Here is a 17,250-nt window from a genome sequence, read left to right as displayed (position 1 = left end):
GAGAGAGAATCTTAAGCAGGCTCCATGTCCAGCCTGGAGCCAGATGTGTTAATCTTACAACCATGAGATCATGACCTAGGCCAAAATCAAGAGCCAGATGCTTAACAGACTGGGCCACTCACATGTCCCAGAAAAGAAACCATTTTGTAAAATAGCAGAGTACTCTGTGCTTCCTAAGGTCTGCCCTAATCAAGCTCACATGGAACATTCACTAAAATAGAATACATGTTGGGCCTCAAATCACACCTACCACATTTAAAAGAATAGAAATTATATAATTTCTTCTCACAGATCACTATGGAATTAAACTAGAACTCAATAACAAAGATAACTGGAAAATCCCAAAATAAATAAATATTAAACAACTTATACATGTCTTCTATATAACACAGTCATCAAAGAAGAAATCAAGAGAAATTTTAAAATATTTTTAACAAAATTAAAGTGAAAATGTAACTAATCAAAATTTACAGGATGCAGTAAAAGCAACACTTAGAAGGAAATATATTGCATTGAATGCATATATTAGAGCAGAAAGATCTAAAATCAATAATCTAAATTTCCACTTTAGGATAGTAAAAAAAAAAAGCAAATTAAATACAAAGTAAGCAGGAGAAAAGAAATCATAACAATTAGAGAAGAAATAAATGAAACTGAAACTGGAAATCAGTAGATAAAATTAAGAAAACCAAAGATGTTTCTTTGAAAAGATCAGTAAAATTGAGTCACCTCTTGTCAGGGTAATTAAGAAAATAAGAGAGAAGGTACAAATTATTAATATCAGAAATGAAAGAAGGGACATCAGTACAGATCCTATGGACATTAAATAGATAAACAAGGATATTATGAACAACTCTAGGCCCACAGATTTGATAACTTAGATGAAATGGACCATTCCTTGAAAGACACAATCTGCCAAATCTCACACAAGAAAAAATAGATGATATGAACAGATTTTATTTATTAAAGAAATTGAATCAATAATTAATATCATTCCCAAACAGTAAGCACCAGGTTTAGATGTGTTCTCTGGTGAATTCAACTGAATATTTAAGAAAGAAACTGTATCAATTCTCTAGAATTTCTCCCATAGGATAAAAACAGAGGGAATACTTCCAAATCATTCAAGAACCCAGCATTACCTCTATACTAAAGCCAGAAAAAGACATTACAAGAAAGCTACAGATCAGTATTTCTCAAGAATATAAATGCAAAAATTCTCAATAAAATATGAATAAATCAAATCCAATATTGTATAGAAAGAAATACACATCATGATCAAGTGGTTTCAATATCTGAAAATCAATTAATGTAATTTACCATATCAACTGGCTAAAGAAGGAAAATCACATGATCATTTTATTGGATACTAAACACTCATTTGAAAAAAATTCATTGCCCATTCATTATAAAAATTCAGGGGAACCTGGATGGCTTAGTAGGTTAAGTTCCCAACTTCAACTCAGGTGATGATCTTGTGATCTGAGGATTCAAGCCCCCCATTGGGCTCTGAGCTGACAGCTCAGAGCTTGGATCCTGTTTCAGATTCTGTGTCTCCCTGTCTCTCTCTGCCTGTCCCCTGCTCTCTGTCTCTGTCTCTGTCTCTCTTAAAACTAAATAATAAACACTGAAAAAAAAACACTCAGTAAATTAGGAATAGTGGGGAAACCACTCAACAAAGATAATCTACAAAGACTCTTCCAACTAATATACTTAATGATGATGAAATCAAAGCTTTCACATTAAGATCAATAGCAAGGCAAGCATATCCCTTCATACCAGTCTTTTTTCAATATAAATGAAATTTATAACTATTTAATAAAAAGAAAGGAGAGGAGAGGAGAGGAGAGGAGAGGAGAGGAGAGGAAAGGAAAGGAAAGGAAAGGAAAGGAAAGGAAAGGAAAGGAAAGGAGAGGAAAGGGTAAAGATATACTTATTGGGAAGAAGAGATGAAACTGGATTTATTTTTAGATGACATGGTTGTCTATATAAAAACCAATGAGAATCAAACAAAAACTCCTAAAACTAATATAGAATTACAGAAAGTTTGTGGGATATAAGATTATTATACAAAAGAATCACTTTTCTATATACTGACAATGAAAGAGTGGAAATTGATGGGCAAAATAGGTGAAGGGGTTTAAGAGGTATAATCTTCCAGTTATAAAACAAATAAATGACAGTTATGAAAAGTATAGTTTAGAGAATATACAGTCAATAATTTTGCAACAATATTGTATGGTGACAAATGGTACCTACACTTATGGTTTTGAGTACTGAGTAATGTCTAGAACTGTCAATTCACTATGCTGCACACGTGAAACTAATATAACATTGTATGTCAACTATACTTTAGTAAAAAATATCATTTATATAAGTAACCCTAAAAATGAAATATTTTGGTACAAATCTAACAAAATATCTACATGAACCATATGAGGAAAATACAAAACTCTAAACAAAATCAAAGAACTAAATAAATGGAGAGATATTCCATGTTTATGATAAGAAGACTAAATACTGCCAAAATGTCAGATCTTCCAACTTGATCTCTAGATTCAATGTAATCTCAACAAAAATCCAAGCAAGTTTTTCGTGGACTTTTGGCAAGCTGATTCTAAATTTTATATTGAGAGGCAAAAGACCCAGAATAGCCAACACATTAAAAGAAAAAAAAAAGGCTGACACTACTTGACTTCATGTTTATTATAGAGCTACACTAATCAGAACAGTGTAGTAATGAAATAAATATATCAATGAGACAGAATACATAGGCCAGAAATAGACCACATAAATACAGTCAACTGGTCTCTCACAAAGACAAAAAGGCAATACAATGGAGCGAATTTAATTTCTTCAACAAATAATACTGAAACAACAGGAAATCCAACATTGAAAAAATTATTTGAGATATAAAAGTTATACCCTTCAGAAATATTAAATCAAAATGAACCATAGACCTATATGTAAAATAAAGAAAAACTAAAAAAACTCCTAGAAAATAACATAGATATGAGAAAGCCTAGATAACCTTGTGTATGATAATGATTTTTAGATACAACAGCAAAGATGTAATCCAGAAAAAAATTAATGAATAAGCTGAACTTCATTAATTTTAAAAAAAAACTTATACACTGTATTTTTTAAAAAGTCAAAAGTATGAGGAGTCAAGCCACAGAATTTTTTTTTGTAAAAAATAAATCTAATAGAGGACTGTTATCCAAATATACAAATAAATCTTAAAAATCAATAAGAAAACAACACAATTAAAAAAGTAGTCCAAAATGTTAATAAATACCTCTGCAAAGAAAATATGTAGATGAAAAATAAACATATGAAAATATACTCCACACCATCAAGGAAATGCAAGGCAAAACAACAATGCACACTAAAACCAAAATTACACATTAAAATGACCAAAATTTGGAACACTAAGAACAGTAAATGCTGACGATGATGTGAAAAAACAGGAACTCTCATTCATTGCTGGTGGGAATGCAAAATGGTACAGCTGCTTTAGAAGACAGTCTGTTAGTTTGTTACCAAACTGAACATATTAAAAGAAAACTAAACATACTTTTCCCATATGATCCACCCCTTGGTGTTTGCCCAAAGGAGATGGACATCTATGCCCACACAAAAACCTGCACCTGAATGTTTATGGTATCTTTTTATTCATGATTGCCAAAACTTGGAAGCAACCAGGATGTTCTTCAATAAGCAAATGGATATATAAAGTGTGGTACATGCAGACAATGGAATATTATTCAATGCTAAGAAGAAATAAACTATCAAGTCATGAAGAGACATATAGGATCTTTAAATTCATACTATTAAGTGAAGAACCCAATCTGAAAATTGTGTATATTGTATAATCTGATATATGACATTCTCAAGAAAGTGAACATATGGAGACTGCAAAAAGATCATAGAGGTCATCAGAGGTAGAGGGAAGGGGAATAAATAGGACAAGCACACAGGATATTTAAGGCAGTGAAAATAGTTTTGTAAGATACTAAGATAATGAATGCATGTCATTATAAATTTGTCAAAAGCCACAGAATGAAGTCCGACCCCAAAACTGAACCCTAATATAAACTGTTAACTCTGGGTGTTAATGCCATGTCAGTATAAGTTCCCTGATTCCAACAAATGAACCACCGTGGTGGAGGGTTATTGATAATAAGGAAGCTATGCATGTGTGGGGGCAGGGAGTATATAGAAGGTCCTCTAAAATTGCTGTGAACTTAGAATTGTTCTAAAACATTAAAGTCTTAAAAAACAAAATGAAACAAAGTAAGAACAATTGTTTCCACATTTTTTTTACTTTTCCAATTAGAAATAAATTGTACAGTAGTACACCTGCCATAGATTTCTAACAGTTTCCTAGTGTTTTACAGGTTTAATTCAAGGTGTTGATTTTAACACCTGTATATAACATAGATTTCTTGATAACTAGAAAAGATCAGTGTACATGTCATTATGAATTATTTCCCAGTTCTGGTTGCGGGGGATTTGAAAATGTCAACTCTAGCTTATTTATTAATTTGTTTACTCACTTTTTTTACCCTTTCCCTTGAGAATCTTCTCAATACTTTTTCAGTATAGAAATTAAAATGGATGGAAAAGTATCACTATGTTTAAATGACTTTTCTCTCCAAATTAATAAATCAATGGAATCAAAAATAACCTTTCAATGGGATATTTTATGGAATTGAAAAGCTAACCACATATTGAAGAATACCAACTAATAACTTTATACCTGAAAATATTCTAAAATATCAAGTAAATATGAAGGAGCATTCTGTCAGGTAACACCCAATTTTAGAGCTCTAAAAATTCAGAAAGGATACTACTGATGCAGGTAAGGGTACATGATTGTGCATAGTATAGAGAATATTTTTCACTCTTTATCCTTAATAGATGTCAATGCATAGGATAATGTATTTGTGTATTACTTGTATAATTAAAAAAAATAAGATGAATGGCATTATTTGCTAACATTTCTGAGAGGTTGCTCTATGCTAGGAATTGTTCTAGGTATTTTCTGACCTGTGAAAACCTGCATACAACAACCTTACTGTCCTGTTTCAGAAGAGAAAACTGATGCTAGAAAAATTAACTTGCCTAAAGTTGCATAGCATGGAAATGTCAGAGATGGGATGTAAATCAGGCTGACTAGCGTCTATATGCTAAACTGGAAACCACTTTGCCAAAGGGCTTGGTTTTGTGCTCAGGTTATCACAAGGCATGGTTTTTATATTGCAGCATTGAGGTGTCAGCCAGGCCAAATTCCTGTCTTGAGGCTTGGAGCAAGATTTTGCCTAAAAGCTCACTGAAATTGTTGGCAGAATTTATTTCCTCACAGTTATATGACTGAAGTCTCCATTTTCCTGCTGTCAGCTAGAACTCTCAGCCCCTAGAGGCCACCTGCCTTCTTGCCTTGTGTCCTACCTTGTCTTCAAAGCCAACAATGGAAAACTTCTCATGGCTCAAATCCTAATCTTGATTCAAATGGATCTTATTTCCCCTTTCCCAGACTGCTAATCCCAGATTTAACGGGTTTATATAATCTCATCAGGCTCACTCCAATATTGCCTTTATCTTAAAATCAGCTGATTTGGAATCTTAATCACACTTTCAAAATCCATGCACAGCAGTGCCCAGATTAGTGTGATGATGAATTTTATGTGTCCTCTTGATTAAGCTCTGATGCCCAGCTGTTGAAACACTAGTCTAGATGTTGCTGTGAAGGTGTTTTTTAGATGTGATTAACATTGATAATCAGTAACTTTAGGGGCACCTGGGTGGCTCGGTCGGTTAAGTGTCTGACTTTGGCTCAGGTCATGATCTTGCAGTTCATGGGTCCAAGCCCTGAGTCAGGCTCTGTGCTGACAGCTTAGAGCCTGGAGCCTGCTAAGGATTCTGTGTCTCCCTATCTCTCCCCTCAACAGCCCCCCTCTCTCTCAAAACTAAAATAAACATTAAAAAATGAAGTAGCTTTAAGTAAAGAAGATTATCCCCATAATGTGAATGAGCCTCATTCAACCCTCATTCAACCATTTCAAGGCCTTATTAACAAAGACTGAAGTTTTTCCAAAAAGAAATTCTGCGTCAAGACTGCAACATGGAAACCCTGCCTGAGCTTTAACCTATCTGCCTGTCCTATAAAATGGCAACATTATCTCCTTCCTAAATTTCCAGCCTGTTGGCTTGCCCTGCAGATTTTTGACTGCCCACCTCCCTAACTGTGTGAGCCAATTACTTCAAGTCTCCATCTCCAATTCCTACCTACCCAACACTTACCTAGTTTCAACATATTCTAGTTCAATTTTTAGTCACTAATTTTAATAGTAGGACTTTTTATAAAATTAATGAATAGAAAGAGGATTTTCTTCTTGTATAGAATTGCTATATTTAGGGAATAAAATGCAGGACACCAAGTTAAATTTGAAATTCAGATACACGACGCATGTTTTAGTATTAAAAGTATCTCAATAATACACACACTAAAAATCCATTATTTATCTTAAATTCAAATTTAGCTGGTGTCAGTTTGTCTATCAACTCTACACTGAGAGCACTTTTTTTTCCTTGAGTTTTAAGGAGTGCCCTCCCCTCATTTTTGTTTGCTTATTTAAGATTTAGAAAGAAATTGTTTAAATATTTAGAATGGTATTTGTGTATTTAATGGTTATGGTATTCAGCATATATTAAACCAGTTGTGTTTTAAATTGCAATACGCCTGGAGGCAATAATACAGAAGCTCATGTTGTTTTGAAGTCATTTTTAAATACTGATACATATTTATGTGCATGGAGCTTACAGAAAGTTAAAGGATTCCACGAGATATTCTGAGACCTTAAAAACAAACGGCACGTATCGCTAAGCACACATTATCTAGAAAGCACAATTCACTTGCGTAAGAAGCTGTTCAAACAATAGCATTATATATTCCTTGTCTTTCCCAAACATATTGCAGACACGGCAGCTCTATCCTTCCCATTAATGAAGATGTAGGCGATGTGAAGAGGGCAAGTTCACATCACCAGAACTCCAGAAATCAGATCACAATCACGGTTGTGGCAGTTTCATAATCTTTCACATTGCAGGTTGACCGATTTTTCAAATACATAAAATAGCACGGGCTTCCAACCAAACAGAACCAGCTTCTCATAACTCAGATTTCCAATTAGTTTCTGTTAAGCCAGATTGTTTCCCACACCGGAAAAAATAAGCAACACAAGTTTGAACACCACGGGTCCACTAATACGTGGAGTTTTTAAAATAAATTCGGTACAGTACTATAAATATATTATTCCTTATGATTTCCTTAATGATATTCTTTTCTCTAGAGTATTTTATTGTAAGAGTACAGCGTATAATACAAGTAGCATACAAACTATGTGTTAATTGACCGTGTTATTCATAAGGCTTCTGGTCAAAAATAGGCTTCAGTGGTTAAATTCTGGGTGAGTTAAAAGTTATAGATGGGTTTTCCACCGTGCAGAGATTTGGCGTTTCTAACCCTTGTGTTGTTCAAGGGTCAACCCGTATTTCCAAAGAAATGTTTAAAAAGGAGGAAAGGCAAAATGACTGTCAATAGTGACGTAGAAAGAGTTTTATTGCTTCATTTATGCTTGGAATAACTTTATTGATCTGGCCAATATCAGTGGCATTTGGTCCATCAGGTAAATGTAAACATGAGAAGCAGAAGGCAAGTCTTCAAGTAAGGATGAGTCTGACTGGGAACAATTCCAAGTATTACTTGCTCAGGAGCCACGCTAAGAGCAGGACAAATTGTACAAATAAGGAACATTCTTGTATTAAAGGAGGTATTTTGGGGGCAAAGGGAGGGAGAGGATAATACCTCAAACATGTCAAAATAAATTTTAGCAATAAAACATATCTGTCTTTATTTTAGCAGTCACCTTACCTTACTTTTTTACACAAACCTCTTAAGTTTATATAAAACCTAAATGTATTACTGTCATTTAAGTTTGTTATTGTTGCTACACGAAAACAGACTTCAAAGCCAATTTATTCTGCTTCAAAATATCATCAAGAAATCCTTATTTTATTTTACTGTATAAAAACTGATTGTCAGGGGCGCCTGGGTGGCGCATTCGGTTAAGCGTCCGACTTCAGCCAGGTCACGATCTCGCGGTCCGTGAGTTCGAGCCCCGCGTCGGGCTCTGGGCTGATGGCTCAGACCCTGGAGCCTGTTTCCGATTCTGTGTCTCCCTCTCTCTCTGCCCCTCCCCCATTCATGCTCTGTCTCTCTCTGTCCCAAAAATAAATAAACGTTGAAAAAAAATTAAAAAAAAAAACTGATTGTCATCTTAATAGAGAAATAACATTATGTGGCTATCAGTAGACTTAATGAACATTCATACAACTTCATGAATTATTTTTTGTAAGTTTTGAGGTCTTATCAAATGTTTGAAAGGTACATTTTTTAGTCTAATAGATGATTTAATTGCATAATAAAAGCATATAATTGTGATTGCCATTTTATATGAATGATAAGTAAAAATATTATTCATGTAAAAAACTTAATCACCTATGAGAATAATGGATTTGCTTTAGATTTGTTTCCGAATTTATTTATGGAAATCTCAAAGTGCTGAGAAAAATTCCAATACAGAAATATTTGGGGGACCTCAGTGGCCTTGAGCATCCAACTCTTGATTATGGCTCAGGGCATGACCCCAGGGTTGTCAGATCGAGCCCCACATTGGGCTCTGTGCTGAGTGTTAAGCCTACTTGAGATTCTCTCTCAGCCCCTCCTCCCCTCTCTCTCTCTCTCTCTCTTTCCCTCAAATTAACAAAAAAGGATAAGAAATATTTAATATCTCTGGTTAAGGTTAAAAGCAACTGGGAAGAGCAGTTAAATCTTTTCTACCCTCTATAAAAGTACCAAATCCATTTGTGAATTATGGCATGAAATTATGAAAGTGATATTTGACCCTAAACATTAGGATGAAATTTATACTTATGAAGTTACCTGTGGTGTTTAGAGCACAACTGTTGAACTTCAATAATGCTAAATTTTCTGCATGAATAGTCTTTAATTACTATGGAAAGTTTCCAAAACTGTAATTTAATTTAAACTACATTGTTGTCCAAGAAGTCATATAACAGGATATTTGTATTTATAGAGTCTCACTAATTGTAGTCTTTATAACTTAACTTTTTATTGCATTGTTCATAGATCAGCTAAACTACTTTGCTATTTTGTAAGAATTTACGTTTCACTATTCAACTCTTTGGGGTATACTTTTGTCTTTATTCATACGAAAAATTTCTATTAGTCTTAATAAGAATTGCAGGGAGTTCTGTCAAGGGAGTTATATCCCCATGTCTCTACCAAAGGAATTATTCAACCCTTTGATTGTAATAATTATCCACTTCAGCTACTGTTTTATATACACATAGACAACCATGTTCATCTCATGAATAGTTATAGTTATGGTAATATCTTTATATAGAGAAGAACATGTTTTAAATACAAAGTAATGTCTCACTTTGAGCTATAGCTGGATGAAATTTAGTTTATAAGTATATTCTAGAGTCCACTTTCGTGTGGACAGCACCCTCGTAATTACAATTGCATAAGCAACTTAAAATATTAAGATAATGGTGATAGATAATGTTTTTGTTTTACCATAAGATTTTACAGCTACCTATTGGCATCTGTCAAATAGAATGGGAGACACTTTTACAAGTCCATTGATATAACAAATTCATGATGTTAACTCCTAAAAATAAATATTAGCATGCAACTCATAATTTTGGCAATGCACAAAGTTAAGAAGTTTTTGTTTTTTTAACTTTAGAGGCTGTAGTGAGATGATATCGAGTGTTCCATACCAAGAACTATAATCTATGGTTCACACATTGACACTATTGCTAAGAACACTGATACCAAGCTGTTGTTAGGTAGCTGCTGAAAGTTAGGGGCTGTTTTTCTCTTTCAGTATGAAAAGGAAATAAATTTAATATTTCTAAAGCATTTATACTAGTGTCTGCTATAGAGGTGTTCTATACATTTTTATTTTCAGCAAAATCAAAGCTAGTTCATGTATTAATTTTTCACCTGTTTGCTCTGCGAACATAAATTTTAAAACAAAAATGCATAAAAATTGTGTATATAATTAAGACGTAGTTTAGAAATACATAGTAAACTGTCATTTACTGCTCTCATGGCCTCTACATTCTTAGTGTTGTGAGGGGGGCAAGAAGGAGACAGTTAATGAACAAAGTCAAATTATCAAAAGTGATATTGAATGAGTGTGATTTGAGTATGTTATTTTATCTATGGTGATCGGAAGAAAAATATATGATTGGTTGACCTTTTAGTGGATAAGTTTTTAAAAAATGAGGCTGGCCCATATAAATATCTGGAGAAAGAATTGTCCAGATTTAGAATAGAAAACAGCAAGCATTATGTTGGGATAATTCCTGATGTGTTTGAATGCAGCAAATAGTCCAGTGGGGATGAAACAGAATAGGGAGGGGGAAGAGGAAAGTCAGAGGAAAAGATAGTGAGAATGAGCAAAGGTGGAAGTAACTGATTAAACTGAATGTTTAGTGTCATACTTTTTGTAATAATCTGTGCCTAAAAAATTTATTCATCAAGGAAAAAAATCAGATGTATTTCTCTATGCTCAGTGATACTAAATTAATTTTCAGAGAGATTATATCCTCTCCTATGTTATAAAATTACAGGGTAGAATATTAAATTCCACATTTTTTTAAATTTCAAATTTCAAGAAAATGAATTAACCAGTGTTCAGTTTAGCTTTCTCAATTCATATTGTTGAGAAAGGAGGAAATCTCTCCAAATGGAATTTATTTAACTGGACTATTTTTTGGAACTTAAAACTATCATAATCTTTTAGAAATATCAGAATTATATGATTATCTTTAGAGTAATTACCCTACATGTTAAAAAATAATTCAAAGTGTCTATCAGCAGTTAGAAGTAACTATAATTTTGATCCACTGATTTCTGTTTGCTAATTGAATAGTATTAAATATCACTCCTGGGGGCGCCTGGGTGGCGCAGTCGGTTAAGCGTCCGACTTCAGCCACATCACGATCTCACGGTCCGTGAGTTCGAGCCCCGCGTCGGGCTCTGGGCTGATGGCTCAGAGCCTGGAGCCTGTTTCCGATTCTGTGTCTCCCTCTCTCTCTGCCCCTCCCCCGTTCATGCTCTGTCTCTCTCTGTCCCAAAAATAAATAAACGTTGAAAAATAAATTAAAAAAAAATAAATTAAAAAAAAATAAATATCACTCCTGGAAAGAGTTCAAAAATAATTTCTGTAACGAATATTGAAATATGAAGAACAGTAACTGACATTTTGTTGAAGAAAAGCCCTCAGATGTCAGTTTCCAAATAGGATAAAAAATAATTTTTAATGCATCAAAACTAAGTTTAAGTTACAATCTGAATTACCTTGATAATTAAATTGTATATTTAACTTACACCAATATGAACAAAGAATGTTTTTGTGTCTCTGAATTTGATATTTATTAAGCCAGCCCATTTCACTTGTTTAATACAGATCTGTAGTGTTATAGGTGCATTTCCTACACCGAAAACCCACTGAAATCCCTTGAGATTTCTGTCCACATTTACCTGGAAACTTCAGTTGACTCGAACCCATGTGAGTGTGTCTAAGTACCCTGACTAGTCTGTCCTAAACCACACTACACTTTGATGATATTGCATTGTATGTGTACGTGTGTGTGAGTGGTCCAGACCCTGGGTTTTAATACTGTGTGAAAATGTCAAAGTGAAAGGTCATAGTGAAAAGAAAAGGAAACCTTTCTTTTTCATAGAACAGAAAAATAATTATAAAAGCTTGAATGTGTTATTGAAGTAATTTAGTGAAAATATGTGGTCAGAAACTAAGACTATATTTAATTTAAAAACCAAACGTGAGCTTTTAAAGTTTTATAGAGACACTGAAATTAGTGAAAATATGGACTAAAAAAATCTTTCACCTGGAGGTAGCCAAAAATTACATTGAAAATTTGCTTCAGTAATGTTTGACGAAAGCTGTAACTGAATAATTTTCAGTGCTAATGAAACAGTCTTCTACTGGTGCCATATTCTGGTAAAATGAATGAATGAATCTTTTTAGCTGCAAGGTTTACATGGATATAAATTTAAAAATAAAATCTGGGCGATGGGCATAATGGGTGAAGGCGAGTGGAAGATGCAGGCTTCTGGTTAGAGAATAATTAAGTCATGGGGATAAAAGGTACAGCATAAGGGATATAGTCAATGATATCATAGAAGTATCTATGGTGACAGATGGTAACCACAATTGTGGTGAGCATACTGTATAGAGAAATTGAATCACTCTGTTGTACCCCAGAAACTAATGTGACATTGTGTATCAACCATACTCAAATTAAAAGTTTAAATTCAAAAATCATAATAAAAAATAAAATCTGAGACTTCAGTTTGATGAATTATTAAGGCACTTAAGGCTGCCTTAACAAACTCCTAACATGGCTGAGCAGAGAGCATCATCAGATTTTAAGTGTGCTAAGACTAGATCAACTGTTCCTGGCTATAGTCCCACAAAAGAAAAAAGATGGCAATAATTGAAAAAAAAAAACGTGAACGCCTGAAACATTTAAGCAACTTTTGTGTGTGTTATTACACATGGCTGAAACCATGAGAAAGCTGGGGACAATTTTTAGCTAGATCAATAATCTGTACCAATACTGCAGCTCACCATAGAGTAGTAAGACTGAACTTCATGTAAAAACTATTCTCAAAAATTTTTTCCTCCAAATGTGACATCTATCAAATACCTACGTGACCAAGGAAATTCAATGTCTCCAGGGGAGTCACTGTAAACATGTCCTTGGAATTGTTGCTCGCTGTGTTTAGCAGGGGTTGGCAAATGATCTCGGGGATGTCACTTATGCAGCTGGGAAAGAGATTTGGGTTTATAATTATATTTTATAATATGGAAAGAGCCCAAATGTCCCATTGACTGTTGAATGGATAAAGAAGATGTGATGTATATATACACACCCACACACACATATACATACAATGGAATATTACTCAGCCATCAAAAATGATGAAATCTTGCCATTTGCAGTGACATGGATGGAGCTAGTGTATGTTATATACAGCAAAGTAAGTCAGTCAGAGAAAGACAAATACCATATGATTTCACTCATATGTGGAATTTAGGAAATAAATCAGATGAACATGGGGAGGGGAGGAAGAAAGAGGCAAACCAGAAAGCTGACTCTTAAAGATAGAGAACTTGGGGCACCTGGGTGGCTCAGTTGGTTGAGCCTCTGACTTCGGCTCAGGTCATAATCTCACAGCTTGTGGGTTCAAGCCTGGCATCGGGCTCTGTGCTGACAGCTCAGAACCTGGAGCCTGCTTCATATTCTGGGTCTCCCTCTCTCTCTTTCTGCCTTGTCCCACTCATGCTATCTCTCAAAAATAAATAAACATTAAAAAATAGAGAACAAATTGAAGGTTGCTGGAGGGAGGAGGACAGGAGAATGGGCTAAATGGGTAATGGGCATTAAGGAGGGCACCTGTTGTGATGAACATAGAGTGTTACATCTAATGATGAATCTCTTAATTCTATTCCTGAAACTAATATTACACTATATATTAACTAACTGGAATTTAAATAAAAAGTTGAAACTAAAAAGAAACTAAAAATAAATAAATAAATGGATACATAGACAAATAATTTCTTAAAAAAAAAGAGTAAATGTGAAGTCAAAGATCTTAGAGGAGCTTGCTATGCTGAGAGGATATAAAAATTTATTATTCCTACCAAAAGTTTTTTTAGCCAAATACATACTTGAATTTGAAGAAGGTGCAATAAATAAACAAATAAACAAATAAGTCAATAAATAAAATAACTGAAGTTGACTATTTTGCAGTGAATTGGATTTAAATATGTAAAATAACCAGGAAATGGATAAAAATATTACCACAGAATATTGAACAAGGTATTTTTGTTAGTGCTCATTTAAAGGGAAGCTACTTAGGGGCACCTGCATGGCTCAGTCAGTTAAGTGTTCAACTCTTGGTTTCAGCTCAGGTCACAATCTCACGGGTTCTTGAGTTTCAGCCCTGCATTGAAAGCTCTGTGGTATCAGTGCGGAGCCTGCTTGGGATTCTCTCTCTCTCCGTCTTTCTCTGGACCTTCCCCACTTGTTCCCTCTCTCTCCTTCAAAATAAATAAATAAACTTCAAAAGTGATTCCACGGCTCAAAATTGTATTTAAAAAAATAAAATAAAGAGAAGCTACTTAGATACAAGGGATGTTAAAAGACTCAGGATTCTGGGAGAAGTCTATTGAAAACAGTCTATCATCCGAGAAACTTGCTTAAGGCCTATCATCTGGTATTATCTTTAATTTAGTAGTAAACTGATGTGCTTGCTTCAAAATCCTCAATCAAAATGATAGAATAAACACTTCATTTTACCGCATTATATATGTGGAGCATTTCGTTTCTTTTGATTTTTTCACATTTGTTGCTTTACATCTTAAGGATATTTGTCAACTTTTCATTTGCTTTAGGAACTTATTACAATATAAAAACTCAGCAAATAAAATCTACTATTATGTTATCTCTTCCTATATCATATTCATATCTTTTCTGGGTGAATCTGCAGTGATAAGATAGGCTAGCAATCAGTATCTGCTGCAGAACAACACATCTGTAGGTCCTAATATTCACCCCATGGGTTTATGACACTGGCAGATTACTTTTGATATATATGGATTACTCTAGAGAGGTTACCTTTTTAATCCTGTAGTTATCTCCACTCATAGACAGATGTAAATTCTCAAATATTAATTAAAAGCAAAAGTGAATTACTGGGACCTTATGAAGATAAAAAGCTTCTGCACAGCAAAGGAAACAACCAACAAAACTAAAAGGCAACCAACGGAATGGGAAAAGATATTCGCAAATGACATATCGGACAAAGGGCTAGTATCCAAAATCTATAAAGAACTCACCAAACTCCACACCCGAAAAACAAATAACCCAGTGAAGAAATGGGCAGAAAACATGAATAGACACTTCTCTAAAGAAGACATCCGGATGGCCAACAGGCACATGAAAAGATGTTCAGCGTCGCTCCTTATCAGGGAAATACAAATCAAAACCACACTCAGGTATCACCTCACGCCAGTCAGAGTGGCCAAAATGAACAAATCAGGAGACTATAGATGCTGGAGAGGATGTGGAGAAACGGGAACCCTCTTGCACTGTTGGTGGGAATGCAAATTGGTGCAGCCGCTCTGGAAAGCAGTGTGGAGGTTCCTCAAAAAATTAAAAATAGACCTACCCTATGACCCAGCAATAGCACTGCTAGGAATTTATCCAAGCGATACAGGAGCACTGATGCATAGGGCCACTTGTACCCCAATGTTCATAGCAGCACTCTCAACAATAGCCAAATTATGGAAAGAGCCTAAATGTCCATCAACTGATGAATGGATAAAGAAATTGTGGTTTATATACACAATGGAATATTACGTGGCAATGAGAAAAAATGAAATATGGCCTTTTGTAGCAACGTGGATGGAACTGGAGAGTGTGATGCTAAGTGAAATAAGCCATACAGAGAAAGACAGATACCATATGGTTTCACTCTTATGTGGATCCTGAGAAACTGAACAGGAACCCATGGGGGAGGGGAGGAAAAAAAAAAAAGAGGTTAGAATGGGAGAGAGCCAAAGCATAAGAGACTTAAAAACTGAGAACAAACTGAGGGTTGATGGGGGGTGGGAGGGAGGAGAGGGTGGGTGATGGGTATTGAGGAGGGCACCTTTTGGGATGAGCACTGGGTGTTGTATGGAAACCAATTTGTCAATAAATTTCATTAAAAAAAATAAATAAATAAATAAATAAAGAACAATTAAAAAAAATCTGTAAAGGTCTATACTGTCTTTCAGTTCAAATTAATGTCCACATACTTCCCCCCAAAATATTTTATTCCGGGGCCAAACATTAAAATACTAGTGCGGTCAAAATTAGATGGCATTGAGCATCATTTAGAATGGAGGAGGATATATATCACTGCAAAATTATTTCAGATTTATTGCGTCTTCTAGTATAATTCAGTTCTATCACTCTGTGGTAGAAAAGTATAGAATGTTTTCCTAAATTCTGATCTTCAGATACTTTGATTATTTAATATGTTTTAGAAAATCTTCTCTAAGGAATTTAGCTTCTTGCAAGAGTGGGGTTTCCCTTACAGTTTCCAAATAAAAAGAACATTGTATGCTCTTTGATATCCAAATACAGTGAGGTCTGCATGGAGAAAAGCTGTCCATCCGCCATATTAATTGACTTGTGCATTTTTAATAGACACTTTAAATATTTTTTAACGTTTACTTATTTTTGAGACAGAGAGAGAGACAGAGCATGAACGGGGGAGGGTCAGAGAGAGGGGGAGACACAGAATCTGAAACAGGTTCCAGGCTCTGAGCTGTCAGCACAGAGCCTGACACGGGGCTCGAACTCAGGGACTTCAAGATCGTGACCTGAGCCGAAATCGGATGCTTAACCGACTGAGCCACCCAGACTCCCCTACACTTTAAATCTAAAACCGTATTTGTCAAACTTGCTTGCAGCCAGGACTCTAGATGTATAGAAGTCCCACACAAGACTGGAAGGCAAAACATCAATGCTTTCAATAAATTGATTTATCTTGCCAATAGGGCTGGAGATGCTTAGCTCTATCTGGGACAATCAGGCAGCCATTATAGTGCCTGCTTCCTATTTATTTATTCCCTATTCCATATTTATCTTATGCTAAGAAGTTCCAGATGTTTTTAATATTCACTCATGTAATCCTCATAACTTGAAAGGATAGTCATGGTTCCTACTCTCAGTTTACAGATGGAGAGAGCTGAAGCACAACGGATTTCCTAATGAGGCTAAGGTCACAAGGTTAATGAATGGTGGAGGCAAGATTTGAATTTAGTGAGGTTTGCTACAGAGTCCATGCCCTCAACCACTATGGTGTGTTACTTTTTCATTTGTCTTTCCTAGCATCCCTAGAATTTCAGACACTGAGTAAAGTGTCAGTACATTAATGAGATTTCTAAAAGAATTTTTATAAAAATTTTTAGGAGTTACAGTGTAGCTGTTTACCTTGGCTGCTATTGTTCCTAGCTACACGGTATGGAAACCGTGGCTATCTGGGGGATTCTAAGAACTATTTAAGAT

Source organism: Prionailurus viverrinus, chromosome B1, assembly GCF_022837055.1.
Source record: "Prionailurus viverrinus isolate Anna chromosome B1, UM_Priviv_1.0, whole genome shotgun sequence".
Taxonomy (NCBI): Eukaryota; Metazoa; Chordata; class Mammalia; order Carnivora; family Felidae; genus Prionailurus; species Prionailurus viverrinus.
This window is presented reverse-complemented; position numbering follows the sequence as displayed.